Source organism: Zalophus californianus, chromosome 12 (assembly GCF_009762305.2).
Source record: "Zalophus californianus isolate mZalCal1 chromosome 12, mZalCal1.pri.v2, whole genome shotgun sequence".
Lineage (NCBI taxonomy): Eukaryota > Metazoa > Chordata > Mammalia > Carnivora > Otariidae > Zalophus > Zalophus californianus.
The window spans coordinates 13,592,442-13,607,794 of NC_045606.1; the positions used below are offsets into that span (position 1 = coordinate 13,592,442).

General features: G+C 47.6%; 1 non-coding gene across 1 annotated transcript; it reads left to right on the forward strand.

Annotated features, from left to right (window-relative positions):
- The first annotated feature begins 3,797 nt into the window (after positions 1-3,797).
- LOC113912066 lies at positions 3,798-3,903 on the forward strand. Its single transcript, XR_003516692.1, has one exon. It is a non-coding gene; the product is annotated as a U6 spliceosomal RNA (small nuclear RNA).
- The last annotated feature ends 11,450 nt before the right edge of the window (positions 3,904-15,353 follow it).

Genomic DNA, 15,353 nt, shown 5'->3' on the forward strand with positions numbered 1-15,353 from the left:
TTTCTCCGTGATTTCGCTAATTCTAGGTACACCCCACGGAAGAGGGATTCACAGTCCTGTCTACCAATGAGGAAACGCTGGCTCTGAAAGATCACCCAGTGCCTTGCTGGTGAGAGGCGCTGGAAATGACCTATGTTCTGACTCAGCCACTTGTCTAACTGTAGGACCTGGGGCAAGTCCCTTCATCTTGAACCCCTTAAAGACACCTGGCAGTTGAGAGACCCCCGGCGTGGAACCACCTGTCTAGAGGGGCTCTAATGCCCCTGCACTCCCGCTCCGCGGTCCAAATCTCAACATCCCTATTTTACAGATGAGGAAACTGAGGCCAGAGACAACGCCAGGTCTAGAATGCAGGGCTCCTGGTTAATAAGAACCTCTCATCGTGACGCTGAAGCTGCTTGCGGACCAGCGCGGACAGTCCCTTCTCTCTGGTGCCACATTAGGCGAACATCGCCAGAGAAGCCACGGCGAGAACAAAGCTGGAGGCGAGCGCACTCGCGGTCCCGCAGGAGGCTGCCCGCCCGCCTCCCTCGCCGCGCCTCCCTTCCGCGCAGGTGCGGCCAAGCGGGAGCTGGGAGGATCCGGCTTCCGGTTTCCGGGCCCTGCGGACGCAGTCGCCTCTGCCGTGGGGTATCCCGAGTCCTAGAACCGGCCGGGGGACGCCCAGCTTGGTTCCTTCGTCGCAGCCAAGCTGCGGTCGCCACGGAAACCGCCTGTCGCGTCACCGGGGACCACGGCTCCCCCTTCTTCCCACGCAAGGGGGTGGGGAGAGAGGTTTCGGCCAATGAGATAGCGGGAGTCCTGTGACGTCGGCGGTAGCTAGGTGGGCGTTGGCCGGGAGTTGAGCCCCAAGCCTGGAGCCTCAAGCCTGGAGCCGCGGGCTGGGGGTTGGGAAGGTTGGTGCTGGATGAGGAGTAAGGTGGGAGTCTAAGAGTCTCAGCTTCCTCTCCTCCTGGATGTCCCACGGGCACGTCCTCTCGTGTTCTCCCCAGATTCACCTGCCTCCCCGCCCATCCTGTTACAGTAGTGCAGAGACAACCAGCTTCCTCCCCTCAAGGAGATGGCGTTCTAGGGTGCATTCGAGACCGCCTTCTAGATGCTAGACCCCAGACTCTGCCCTGAGAGTGATCATTTGTGCTGGATGCAGGGAAGAGATCATGACCAGACATGGCCCTAAAAGAGGGTAACGCTCCCCTTCTTAAAAAAAAATTCAACTTTGTTGAGGTGTAATTGGCATATACAATTATAAGATATTTGAAGCGTTGGGACGCCTGGGTGGCTCAGTTGGTTAAGCGTCTGCCTTCGGCTCAGGTCCTGATCCCGGGGTCCTGGGACTGACCCCCGCATCGGGCTCCGCACTTACCAGGGAGCCTGCTTCTCCCTCTGCCTGCCGCTCCCCCCTGCTTGTGCTTGCTCTCGCCCACCCGCACACTCTCTGTCTGACAACTAAATAAATAAAATCTTTAAAAAAAAAAGATATTTGAAGGTACATCGCAGTGATTTGTTATGTATACATTGTGGAAGGATTCCCCCCATCTAGTTAATTAACATATTCATCACCTCACATGTTTATCTTTCTTTCTTTCTTCTCCTTCTCCTTTTTATGAGAACATTTACCATCTACTCTCAGCAAATTTCAGTTATACAATACAGTGTTTTCAACTATGGTCACCGTGTTTTACACCAGCTCCTCAGGCCTTACTCATCTCACAGCTGAAAGTTTATACCCCTTTACCATCCCTATTTCCCCCACACCTCAGCTTCTGTCAGCCACTTTTCAACTCTGTGTTTCTATGAATTTGACTTTTTTTTTTTTCTTTTTAAGATTTCACATTTAAGTGTTTTTCACAGCCCGGCGTTTCACTAAGGAATGTATCCTTTGTTGATGGCATCCCAACCATATCCCCAAAACTGCCCTTCCCTCATGCTAAGGACTGAGGCCTCAGGGCCGACTCTCCAGGCCCCTGGGTAGTATCCATTCCCTCTGCCCCAATACGTTCTCTCCCCTTTGGTCTCTGATCAGAAGTTCACCCAGGAGGAGTAGGGCCTGGGTTCGAGCCAGGAGGCTCTCAGGAGGGAGTACGAGGGGTACGGTGTCGAGGTTCGAGGGATTTGGGGGCTGGCCAAGGAAAAACATATGACCATGAGGGGCAGTCACGCACAAGCTTTAACGAAGTTGGGCTTGAACAAGATTGCACTCCAGGGGAAGTCCCTCACGGCCTGAGACCATCGGAAGCTTCAAGTGAGCTGAAGGAGCCACCATCCAGGAAAGGGAGGCAAGGGAACCCCCAGGGATGTGGGACTCAAAGAGGGGGCTTACAGGTCTAGCTACTCTTGCTCAGCAGCAGGGGGGTGGGGGAGTGTCTGAGTCAAAGGGCAGCTCGCGGTCTTATAACGGTCAGACTCTATCTTATCTCTGGCTTGCAGACATGGGGTGAGCTGTGCCTTGCAAGGTATGCAAAGCAGGCAGGCTCTAAATGGTTAAAAATCTGCTTGTTTGAGCTACTTTTTAAATAAGTGGTTGTGTGAAAATTTCAGTTTTGCCCTGGGGGGGGGCTTTTGAGCTGATGGGTCTCAGCCCACAGTGAAGGAATGAACAGCCTAGGGACTGATACATGGAGGCCATCTTTGGCTCATTTATATAAGACACGGACTGCAGGAGCCTGGACAGGTCTGCCGATGGCCACATGACCTTGTCTCAGGATCCTCTCACAGAGTAAATGACGGCACCTCATGGTGGGTATTTTCCATCCTCGGAGGACTCCGAAGCCTGCCATTCAAGGTCCTTCAGGATCCGGCCCCTGCTAGCCCCTGTATCAGTCGGTAAGTATTGTAACGGCAAAATGGGGAGAGAGTCTCTTTAGAACAACTTTCCTCACGTCATTGTCCCACTCAGAAGCCACAGTGGCTCCCTATTGTCCACTTCATCCCACAGACTGGGTGGCTTCAAACAACAGAACTTTATTGTGTTACAGTTCTAGAAGCTAGAGCTCTGAAATCAAGGTGTCACAGGACCATCTCTCTCTCTGGAGCCTCTAGGAGAGGAACCCTCCTCGCCTCTTCCAGCTCCTGCCGCTGGGGGCTGACATTCCGTGAGTTTCTTGGCTTGTAGAGGAATGTCTGCCCCCCTCACATGCTGTCTTCTCCCTACGTGTCTCCCAGTGTCTGTGTCTCTCTCTCTTCTTAAAAGGCCATGGGTCATGTTGGATTAGGGCCCAACCTTAATGACATCATCTGAACCTGATTATATCTGCAAAGATCTTATTTCCAAATGAGGTCACACTCACAGGTTTGGGGATTAGGACTTCAACCGCTTTTTGAGGGACATCGTTCAACCCATAATAACAGGTGCCTAAGCTCCTGTTAAGTGACCGTGATGCAGGAGCATCCATAGCCCTTTCTCAGGAAACAGCATGTGGGTTCTCTTTGCTTTGTCACTGTCTCTTCCTCCTTCTTGCCGCCCAGAACTTGAACTCTGATGTTGAGGCCATGCGAGACCAAGCAGCAATGCAGAGGAGCCTGGATTCTTCATAGTGTGGAGCACACCTCCAGCCCTGGACAGCCAACCTGGACTTCTACTTTAAAGAGCAGTAAATTTCAGGGGCGCCTGGGTGGTTCAGTGGGTTAAGGATCTGCCTTTGGCTCAGGTCATGATCCTGGGGTCCCGAGATGGAGCCCCGCATCGGGCTCCCTGCTCAGCGGGGAATCTGCTTCTCCCTCTGCCCCTCACCCTGCTCTTGTGCTCTCTCTCTCTCTCTCAAATAAATGAAATCTTTAAAAAAACAAAAGAAAGAATTTTCAGTGCTTGCTTTGATCTACTAAAAATTGGAAATGATATAGAGAAGATCAGCACGGTACCTGAGCCAGAATGGCACGCAAATTCGTGAAGTGTTCCATATTTTTATGGATGGATCTAGAGGTGATGCTAAGTGAAATAAGTCAGTCAGAGAAAGACAAATTCCATATGACTTCCCTCATATGTGGAATTTAAGAAACAAAACAAATGAGCAAAGGGGAAAGAAAAGAATCCAGAGAGATGAACCAAGAAACAGACTCTTACCTGTAGAGAACAATCTGATGGTTACCAGGGGGAAGGAGGCGGGGCATGGCGGAAACAGGTGAATGGGACTAAGGAGGGCACTTGTCAGTGATGAGCACCAGGCGATGTATGGAAATGCTGGATCACTATGTTGTACACCTGAAACTAAAGTAACACTGTATGTTAACTACACGGGAATTTAAATTTTTTAAAAAAAAAGAAAGAAATTTTGGGGCGCAGGGGTGGCTCAGTCGTTAAGTGTCTGCCTTTGGCTCAGGTCATGGTCCCAGGGTCCTGGGATTGAGCCCCGCATCGGGCTCCCTGCTCAATGGGGAACGGGCTTCTCCCTCTTCCACTCCCCCTTCTTGTGTTCCCTCTCTCGCTGTGTCTCTCTCTGTCAAATAAATAAATAAAATCTTAAAAAAAAAAAGAAAGAAATTTCAAAGTGTATAAATTCTTTATTGTGGAGAGTCTACCCATAGCCTCAGAGCTCAGTTCCAACTAAAACACTTTGTGCTGTCCTGGACTTGGGATTTCACCGTGGGGATTGGTTTCCGTCAGCCACGGGGAAGAGTGGACAGGTCCTTTTGCTTTTAGGTTTTCAAAATTACTTGGGTATTCTGTGACCTCCTCCCCTTCTCGGGGGCACTCACCAGTGCCTCATCTCTCTCTGCTCCCCTGACTTTTTTCTCCAGGGCAGGGAAAAAATTACTCCCTTGCATTCACCCAAATCTATGATTTCTGCCATAAACTGTCTGCCCTGAGTCCCTTGGGGCTTTGACTTTTGAAACTCAAAAGCTTTATCTCTCATGCTTTTGTCTCAAAGATGTAATCTGAAAGCCAGAAATCCAGAATGGACATTTTTGTGCGGCTGTTCCCCTCCTTTCTCTGGGGTTGTGAGCCCAGAATGCTACAGCTTATGCCCTCGTAGGGGAAAAGTCACGAAGGCCCAGGAATGACCAGGAGTGAAGACACGCTGGCTAATTTATCAAATATGACCCTGCCCCACGAGCATTCGTCTCTATGCGGTGTCAGAAAATGCCAGTACTGGATGTTGTCTTTAAGAATCTCCCCCAAGGGCGCCTGGGTGGCTGTCGGTTAAGCGGCTGCCTTTGGCTCAGGCTGCCTTTGGCTCAGGTCAACATCAGGTCATGGTCCCAGGGTCCTGGGATGGAGTCCCACCTGCATCGGGCTCCTGCTCAGCGGGGGGAGCCTGCTCTTCGCTCTCCCTCTGCTCCTCCCCCCTGCCTGTGCTCTCTCTCACCCTCAAATGAATAAATAAAAAACCTTAAAAAAAAAAAGAATCTCCCCCAAAGAAGAGTTCGGGGTTCAAATAAGTTTGAGAAACAGAGCTTTTACTACACAAATACGCACTGTGATGTAGGCAGAGTGCAGCATATCCTAAATGTATCTTCCTTTCTAGAACCATATACAGCACACCAAAAGCACACCAGAGTTCTATCATCTAAGACGCATCTCTATTAGGAGTATACGTGTGTGTTGTCCAGGAGAAAACATAAGCTGGTGGCCTCTGTGGATCCAAAGTGGGAAGCTGACTTCCTTTTCACTGTACAACTTTTGCTTTGTGGGGTTTATGCTTTCTATGCGTACGTGTTACCCAACGATCTGGAACGGGCGCTAACCCGGGAAATGAGCGGGTGAGCCCTGGCACGGCCAAGGCCACCTGCCCGGGAGAACCCGGGACGGGGGGCTGGACAAATCGAAAGCATAGCTCCCTGCTGGGTTTGACAACGCTGTTGCCGACCAAACTCAGATAGACCTGTCTCAAACCAATAACTCAAGAGACAAGGTTTTGGAAAAGAGAAAGGGAGAGATTTATTTCGGGTGCTGGCAGCTGGGGCAGGTGCAACAAAGCAGGCAGAGAGCCAGTGATCCCTGGTGAGGGTGGTAGGGTTGTGTTCAGCATGTGATCATGGGCAGGGAAGGGGACCTGGGGGGGGGGGGAGTGGTCTTCTAGGCATTCCATTGCTATGGGGGCTTTCCCGACCTGGCAATTGGAATGTTCCGGTATTTGCAAAACATCTTCAACGCCTCAAGAAAGTGCAATGAGAAATAAGAACCATGGGTTTCAGTGAGAGCAGGAATTAAGCCGTCTTGTCTCTTTCTGATTTTAATGGTTGGGGTCTGTAGTTGAGCAAGCGGGCTTGCCGACACATGTACTAAAACAGAGACAACAAATTGATGGACGCTTAGATAAGCCCCAAACTGGCAATCGAGTTGACATCACGTTTAACCGAATCCAGCTGGGGATTGAGCTCTGTTCTCTACTGAGGGTCATCATAAGAAACGTCCCTCAGAAGCTCACCATTGAGGGCGATGGAAGAATGATATTGAGGATACTGTGAAACCGGAAAGCAAGAAAAACAAGAACAAAATCTGATTTAACTGCTCTGGTGTGGAACTGGCTATGGCAGATGTTTTAGAAGCTCTAATGTGTAGCCAGAGTTGAGACCCACTGGGACTGAGAGGGAACTTTAAGAGGTCTTCATCCAGAAGGCATTTCTCCTGTTTTGGGCAAGGCACTGGGCGGAAATTCAAAAGTAAGACTTGGTCTCTATCTTCAAATGGCTCCTGGAGCTGGAAGTTGCTCTGTTTCTTTATCAGAGATGTTTCTGGAAAGAGCCTCTCCCCCACTCTCTGTCTACCCAAAGCTTCATTACGTAAGAGCTGGGGCTGGGGCTGGGTTTGCTCTGGGAGAGCTGAACTGAGGTATTGTGTCAGCCTCGGAAGATAAAGAGCTTTGGGTCACGGGGGCGCCTGGGTGGCTAGGTCGTTAAGCGTCTGCCTTCGGCTCAGGTCATGATCCCAGCGTCCTGGGATCGAGCCCTGCCTCGGGCTCCCTGCTCCGCGGGAAGCCTGCTTCTCCCTCTCCCACTCCCCCTGCTCGTGTTCCTGCTCTTGCTATCTCTGCCTCTGTCAAATAAATAAATAAAAAAATCTTAAAAAAAAAAAAAAAGAGCTTTGGGTTACCTGGAGCCCTCGAGGGCTTCCAGGCACTTCCGGGAGAATTCCACATTCCAGATCACACACGCAGGCCTGGGGAATCCACGGAGGGTCCCTTGGCTTGTAGCACAAGCAGGGGGAGGGACGGAGTGAGAGGGAGAAGCAGGCTCCCCGATGTGCAGGGAGCCCGATGCGGGGCTCCATCCCAGGACCTGGGATCATGACCCGAGCCGAAGGCAGATGCTTCACAAACTGAGCCACCCAGGCGCCCCACTTTTCATCACTTTTTAAATTAAAAAACCCCTGCATTCATTTGTGTTTGCTACTTGTATAGATCTGTATAGACATTCTTGTATTTAAGATACAGATCTGTTTCATCACTGAAACAGAACTTCCTGCTGCCTCTTTGTGTTCACACCCACCCGTTTCTAGATGGGGAATGTTCTATAAATGGACTCGTACAGCATGCAGTCTTCATCTGAAAGGTAACAGCTTGAGGGATATATAATTCACATACAATTCATTTAAAGCGCACAGTTCAGTGGCAAGATCTTAATGTAGTAAAAGACTTCTGCAACCATCAGCATAGTCAAGTCAGAACCTTTCCGTCACCCCAAAAAGAAACTTTCCACCAGTCAGCACTCACTCCCGATTTCTCCCCAACCCTCGGCCCCAGGCAACCACCAATCGGCTTTCAGTCTGTAGAGATTCGCCTGTTCTGGACATTTCATACAAAAGGAATCATCTAATATTTACAATCATTATCTATTTAGCCCTTTGTATTCTGGCTTCTTTCACTGAGGATGATGTCAAGGTTCATCTCGGCTGCAGCAGGAATCAGGACTTTATTCATTTTTATTCTGAATAATAGTCCATGGAATGGATGTGGCACCTTTGTTTCTCCATTTCCCCATTGTTTCCACTGAGGGCTATGATGAATTGATAGAATTCCTTGGCTATCTTATAGATGGAATTCGTCGGCTAGTATGAATTGATCGATTGTTTCTACTTGTGGCTGTTATGAATAATGTTACTCTGAACATTTACATACAAGTTTTTGTGTGGATCTAGGTTTTTATTTCTTTTTTAGGTATGTACCTAGGAATGGAGTTGCCAGATTCTATGGTAACTCTGTGTTTTAACCTTTCCAGGAACTGCTAATGAAGGATAGTTGGAAGAAAGGCAGGCCCAGAAAAGAGACCCCCGCCCCAAGAGGAAACCAACCTTAAAAGGATTTTACACCACCCTGGAAGGAGCCCTCCACCCTTTCCCACGTGATAGATGACAACAACCTGATTGGATGTGCAAGGACAGTTAATCAGATTAAAACAGCCCGCCAACAAGCCCATAAAAACCCCCTAGACTTAGAAAATCCAGAGGCAACCCTCTCAGGTCCCCTCCCTCTTTGGGAGCTTTGTACTATCACTCAATAAACTTATTCTTTTGCTCAATAAACTTTGATTTGCTGCCCACCACTCTTCGTCTGGTCTATCTCTTCATTCTTCGAAGCTGCGTGACCAAGAACCCCAGGCACTGCGGGAAAAGAAATCCCATAACACTGCCAAACTGTTTTCCCAAGCGGCTGTGCTAGATGAGGGTTCTGATTTCTCCACATCCTCACCAGCCCTTGAGATTGTCTGTTTGATTCCAGCCATCCTGGTGGGTGAGGAGTAGGCTCTCATTGTGGTTTTGGTGGGTCTTTTTTTTTTTTTTTTTTCAAGATTTTACTTTTATTTATTTATTTATTTTTAAAAAGATCTAATTAATTAATTTGAGAGAAAGAGCAAGAGAGCAAAAGCAAGGAGGAGAGGGAGAAGCAGGCTCCCCATGGAGCAGGGAGCCCAATGTGGGACTCCAACCCAGGACCCTGGGACCATGACTCAGCTGAGCTGAAGGCAGACGCTTAACCAACTGGGCCACGCAGGTGCCCCGAAAGATTTTATTTTTAAGTAATCTCTACACCCACCATGGGACTCGAACTCACAACCCTGAGATCAAGAGTCACGCGCTCCACCAACTGAGCCAGCCAGGCGCCCCTCACTGTGGTTTTGACTTGCATTTCTCTAATGACTAGAGACATCGAGCTTTTTCCTGTGCTTTATGTCCTTTTGCATATCTTCTTTGGAAAAATGTCTGCTTGAATCCTTTGTCCGTTTTTAAATTGGGTTATTTGTCTTTTTATTGTTGTAGGAGTTTTCTCATATAGTGTAGATACAAGTCCCTTAGATTTATGATTTGCAAATATTTTCTCCCATTCTTTGTGCTTTCTTGGAGGTATTCTTTGAAGCACAAACAATTTTAATTTTGATGAAGTCCAATTTATCTATATATTTTTCTTCTGTTGTTTTTTGTCTTTTTTTAAAAAAAAGATTTTATTTATTTATTTGAATGAGAGAGAGCATGAGCGAGAGCGAGCATAAGTAGTGGGGAGGGGTAGAGGGAGAGGGAGAAGCAGGCTCCCCAATGAGCAGGCAGCCCGATGCGGCGCTCCATCCCAGGACCTGGGATCATGACCTGAACCAAAGGCAGATGCTTAACCGACTGAGCCACCCAGGCATTCCCTCCATGTTTTTTAAAATAGACTTCATTTTTTAAAGCAGTTTTAGGTTCACACCAAAATCAAGAGACATACAGTCCCTGCCCCTACACATGCATAGCTTCCTTCATTATCAACATCCCCCACAGGAGTGAGGGGTACATTTATTACAATTGGTGAAGCTACACAGAGACATCATTATCACCCAGAATCCATAGTTTACATTAGGGTTCTCTCTTGGTGTTGTACATTCCATGGGTTTGAACAAATGTATAATGACATGTATCCATCATTATGGTATCACAGGGTATTTTCACTGTCTTAAAAATCCTCTGTGCTCTGCCTCTTTATTCATCTCTCCTCTCTAAACCCTGGCAACCCACTCATCTTTTAACTATTTCCATAATTTTGCCTTCTCTGGAGTGACATTTAGTTGGAATTATACAATATGTAGTCTTTTCAGGCTGGCTTCTTTCACTTAGTGATATGCACTTAATTCTTTAGAATTGAACAATATTACATTATTGGATTTACCACAATCTATTCATCCATTCCCCTACCAAAGGTCATCATGGTTGCTTCCAATTTTTGGCAATTAAAAATAAAGCTGCTTATAAACATCCAAGTGCAGGTTTTAGTGTAGATGAAAATTTTCAACCTCTTTGGGTAAATACCAAGGAACCCGATTGTTGGGTTGTATGGCAAGAGTATATTTAGTTTTCTAGGAACCACCACACTGTCTTGCAAAGTAGCTGTTGCATTTTGCATTCCCACCAGCAACAAAGGAGGGTTCTTTTTCTCCACATCCTCACCAGCATTTGGTGTTGTCAGTGTTTTAGATCTTGGCCATTCTAATAGGTAGGTAGTGGGATCTGGTTGTTTTAATTCGCATTTCCTTGATGACTTATGATGTGCACCATCTTTTCATATGCTTATTTGCCAGCCCTATGTCTTCTTTGATGAAGTATCTGTTAAGGTCTTTGGCCCATTTTTAAATTGAGTTTTCTTATTGTTGAATTTTAAGCGTTCTTTGTGTGTTTTTGGATAACAGTCTTTTAACAGATGTGTCTTTTGCAAATATTTTCTCCCAGTCTGTGACTTGTCTTTTCATTATCTTGAGAGTGTCTTTAATTTGGATTTTTTCTAGTGGCTAATGATGCTGAACATCTTTTCATGTGTTTATTTGCCAGCTAGTGTAATACCTGTTTATGCTTTTTGTCTGTTTCCTAATTGGAGTTTGTTTGTTACTGTTGAGTTTTTTATATATTCTTTAATATATATATTAAGAGTTCTTTATATATTCTTGATACAAGGTGTTTGTTGGATATATGGAATCATATACTTAAAAACATTAGTTTCAACCATGTAAGTAGTACATGAATGCGTCCTTTTTTTTTTTTTTTTTTTTTTTTTAAGTAGGCTCCATGCTCAACACAGGGTTTGAACTCACAACCTTGAAATCAAGACCTGAACTGAGATCGAGAGTCATATATTTGGGACGTCTGGGTGGTTCAGTCGGTTAAGCATCTGCCTTCGGCTCAGGTCATGATCCGGATGGAGTCCAGTGTTGGCCTCCTTGCTCAGCGGGGAGCCTGCTTTTCCCTCTACCTGCCACTCCCCCTGTTTGTGCTCTCTCTCTCTCTCTGACAGATAAATAAAATATTAAAGAAAAAAAATCTAAAAAAAAAGAGATGCTCAACTGACTGAGCCACCCAGGCACACCACATGAATGTGTTCTTTATTTAAAAACAGCAAAGTAAATTCGATAAAGTTTAAACCCCCAAATCCTTTCCTTTCCCACCACCTTCCCAGGGATAACTATCATTATGTATTTGAGGCATATCACCTAGATTTTTTTTAAAAATACTTTTCTCAAGATACACAAACTCACAGAATGTATATGGTGCTGTTTTGTATATGGGTTTTACAAAAACGTTATACTGTTTGTATCACAGTGCAAGATGCATTTTTGAATTAGGGATATTTTAGAGAGCCTCTTAAAGCCGAGAGCTGTCTCTGGTCTGCTCCTTCACACTGTTGTAAAAGCGTTGCCTTGGGTGACTAAGTTATGTTTAGCCACACCTCTGCTCCTAGACACCCAGGTGTTTCCCAGCGCTTCGCTGGAGAACAGTGCCGCAGGGAACTGCCCTGAACAGGGCTCTGGGCACACGTGGGAGTGTTTCTTTAGCAAGGCACAGAGGAAGGGAATGTTGCGAACATTAAGGCATGTGCTCGCTTTATGTATGTATGTATGTATGTATGTATGTATGTATGTATTTATGTATTTGTTTGTTTATTTATAAGATTTTATTTATTTTAGAGAGGGAGGGAGGGAGGGAGAGAGAGAGACTGAGAGATGGAGCTGAGGGAGAAAGAATCAAGCCAGCTCTGCGCTGAGCACGGAGCCCGACACAGGGCTTGATCCCACGACACGGAAATCACGACCTGAGCCAAAACCAAGAGTCGGAGGCTCCACAGACTGAGCCACGCAGGCGTCCCGTGCTTTTGCTATTTTACTAGATCCTTCCCGATCACCCTCCAAGATGTGCATGTTTCCCCGCGCCCTGGCCGACAACCGCGTGACTTCTGAATGTAAGACCCACGGTTTCCTATGCCGACTGCCCACCAGCTGAGGGCGGCGAACTCAGACCCGTGGCCGGCGAGGTTAGCGGGTCTCAGGCTGACGGTGCCTTCCGTGCCACGGACCCTGCGGCTGCACGCTTCCAGCTCATCTCTGCTAGGAACTGTCACCGGCCGGAGGGGACAGAGGAGCCACGAGACTAAGTCCAGTGCGGATTCTGGATTAGAACGTGCTAAGGAATTATTATTAATTTTGTTAGGTGTGATGAACAAAAATCATCTTTACCTGCTGAAGGTGCATGCTGAAGTATTCATAGGTGAAATGACATAATAGCTGGAATTTGTTTTAAAATATTCAGAAATTGGGCACCTGGGTGGCTCAGTCGGTTAAGCGTCTGCCTTCGGCTCGGGTCATGGTCCTGGAGTCCCGGGATCGAGTCCCACATCGGGCTCCCTGCTCAGCGGGGAGTCTGCTTCTCCCTCTGACCCTCCCCCCTCTCGTGCTCTCTGTCTCATTCCCTCTCTCAAATAAATAAATAAAATCTTAAAAAAAAAGAATGACTAAGTTTTTCCGTAAAATAAAAAGTTGAACAGACAACACAGCTCCATGGATAGGCGTGACTTCGTGGGACACCCCACTTTTTCTTCCCACGGGACTTTTTCACACTTCGATAGCACTTCCTCTGTTGTTTGCCGCCGTCCATAGACCCTGCCTCCTCTCTGGTCTGAAGGCTCTCCGAGGCTGTTTTATCTGAGGGCCAACCTCATCCAGTCCAGTGATAAATGCTTGTGGAGCATTAATATGTACCACGCTGTGTGCTGCCCTGGGGGATGGGATGGTAAGGAAAAGCAATACTGTTGCTAACTCATTGAATTTATAATCCAGGGTGGGTCAGATGATGGCACTGAATCGCTTGGCTCTCTGCTTCTGTCGTCCTAACACCTTCTCTGACTTTACGTCTGACCTTTCGGCTTCTAGTTTATCAGAACCCTTGTGATTACACTGGGTCCACCGAGATAAACCAGGATGATCCCCCATCTCAAGAGCCTTCCTTCATCACACCTGCAAAGTCCCTTTTGCCATGTAAGGTAGTAACCTATTTGCAAGTTCTGGGGGTGAGGACATAGACATCTTTGAGGGGGTGTTTTTCAGCCAACCCCATCTTTTTTTGGAGTTCTGTGTTTATCCTAAAAAAAGACTTGGAAGTTAGGGGCGCCTGGGTGGCTCAGTCGTTAAGCGTCTGCCTTCGGCTCAGGTCATGATCCCAGGGTCCTGGGATCGAGCCCCGCATCGGGATCCCTGCTCGGCGGCCTCCTCCCTCTCCCTCTCCCCCTGCTTGTGTTCCCTCTCTCGCTGTGTCTCTCTCTGTCAAATAAATAAATAAAATCTTAAAAAAAAAAAACAAAACAAATACAACACCTCATTGAAAACCTGGAGTCTGTTCTTCCTCTTAAAAAAAAAAAAAAAAAAGACTTGGAAGTTAATGAGATGGTTTAGGCAAAGGGAGGACCTGATCAGGTCTGACCTTTGCTCTTATGGTTGTATCCAGGATGGACTGGGTGGGGGTTAGGAAGGGAGCAAGGGAGGCTACGGTGAGAAACCAGGAGGCTGTCGGGACAGCTCAGGTGAAATCATTTAGCCTGGATGAGAATGGAGGTGGTAAAGATGGAGAAGAATGAGGAATTATGTTTGATGAATGAATGAACGAATGAACGAACGAACGAATGGTCTGTCTTGGAACAAAAGGAGCTTGCTTCCCCGCTTAGAGGTTTCCATTCTAGAAGCACAGTGTGCTGCCAAGACATGCAGACCTTGACCATCACAGCATGGCCTTCCAAGGCCCACATGGTCGCTAGCCTCAGAAGGCTCAGCCCTTCTCTCCTGGAAACCTTTATCTTTGGCACCAGGACAGTGACCCAGCAGAGAAGCAGACACCCAGTGGGGCAGGGTGGGGGGACAGGGAGTAACCTGGATTCGGTACGGGCTGGGGCTAGCCTTTCCAAGTCCTGCATGGGTTGAACTCCTGAGTGTTACTCTGTCTTAGAATAAATAAGTAAACCCATGACTTAGGTTTCACAACTTACTTAGCTGATCTTTGCATTTACTGTCGCTTTTCTGAGATTTACGGCATTTTTCCTTCTGGGATTTCAGGAGTGTTGTATGCTGGGTCCAGATGAGAGCACGGCAAGGTATGGCGTGTCTCCACACGTGGTGTATGTGCCTTCTCACCTGCTTGCTTCACTGATGCGATTTTGTGATTGCAAGCCGACCACCCAAGTGGAGGATCTAGGCGAAGGCAGCTTATTCAATTTTAGTGGCCTGAGCCAGTGAACCACCCCAGACTTCCCAAAATGCAAACTTACTTAGAGCCTATGAAGTGGGGTGTGCTAGTTCAACCCCACAAACTCTTGGAGGTGGTACCTTGGGTTGCTTAAAAAACATTCTTTAGGGGGCGCCTGGCTGGCTCCATCGGTGGAGCATGTGCTCTTGATCTCAGGGTTGTAAGTTCGAGCCCTGGGTTGGGTGTAGAGATTACGTAAAAAATAAGATCTTTTAAAAAAATTCTTCAGGAATGAAATTCTTCAGCAGTGCTCTACTGCGTGCTTCCTGCAAACCAAGGGTCAAAACATTGAATGATTGTTTTGCCCTGGACTCAGTCAACTGGGCAGTGTACCAACGAATGGCTCCTCTTGGCAGGAGTGTTCATATCAGGGGCCACAGAGAATATCCACGGCCACATTAGGGACCCCTGAGTTTGCCCCTCCCCCAGGGCTCCCGTGAGGATGAGGAACGAGTAGCTGAATCTGATCTATCCTTCCTTCCACGGTCCTCAGGCCTCGCTGGGAGGAATTCCTGACTTTCATGGGGTACTGGAGTGGGACAGAAAGGCGTGAAGCGGGGCTCAGCCCGCCGTGCAGGATTGCCTGGGTTCTGCCTCTCCTGCTAGGACCTCGCACCTGTCACTGGTCCCTGCAGACTTCACTTCTCAGTCCCTGTGCCTTCTCATCGGAGGGTCCCTTCAGTGCTAAGATTCAGAGAGTACAGATGCGGGGTAACCCGAGTCTCTGGCGCCTTCTCCAAGTTTCCTAGTTCCTTTTATTCTCACACACCAGCACGAAACGCATGGACTCAGGAGGTATCCGCCTGGATTAATCAGTGCCAAACAGAACGTCACACAGACACGATTTTTATTAAGAACAGGGGGCCAGGCAAAGAGGAAGTCAAACTCTCAC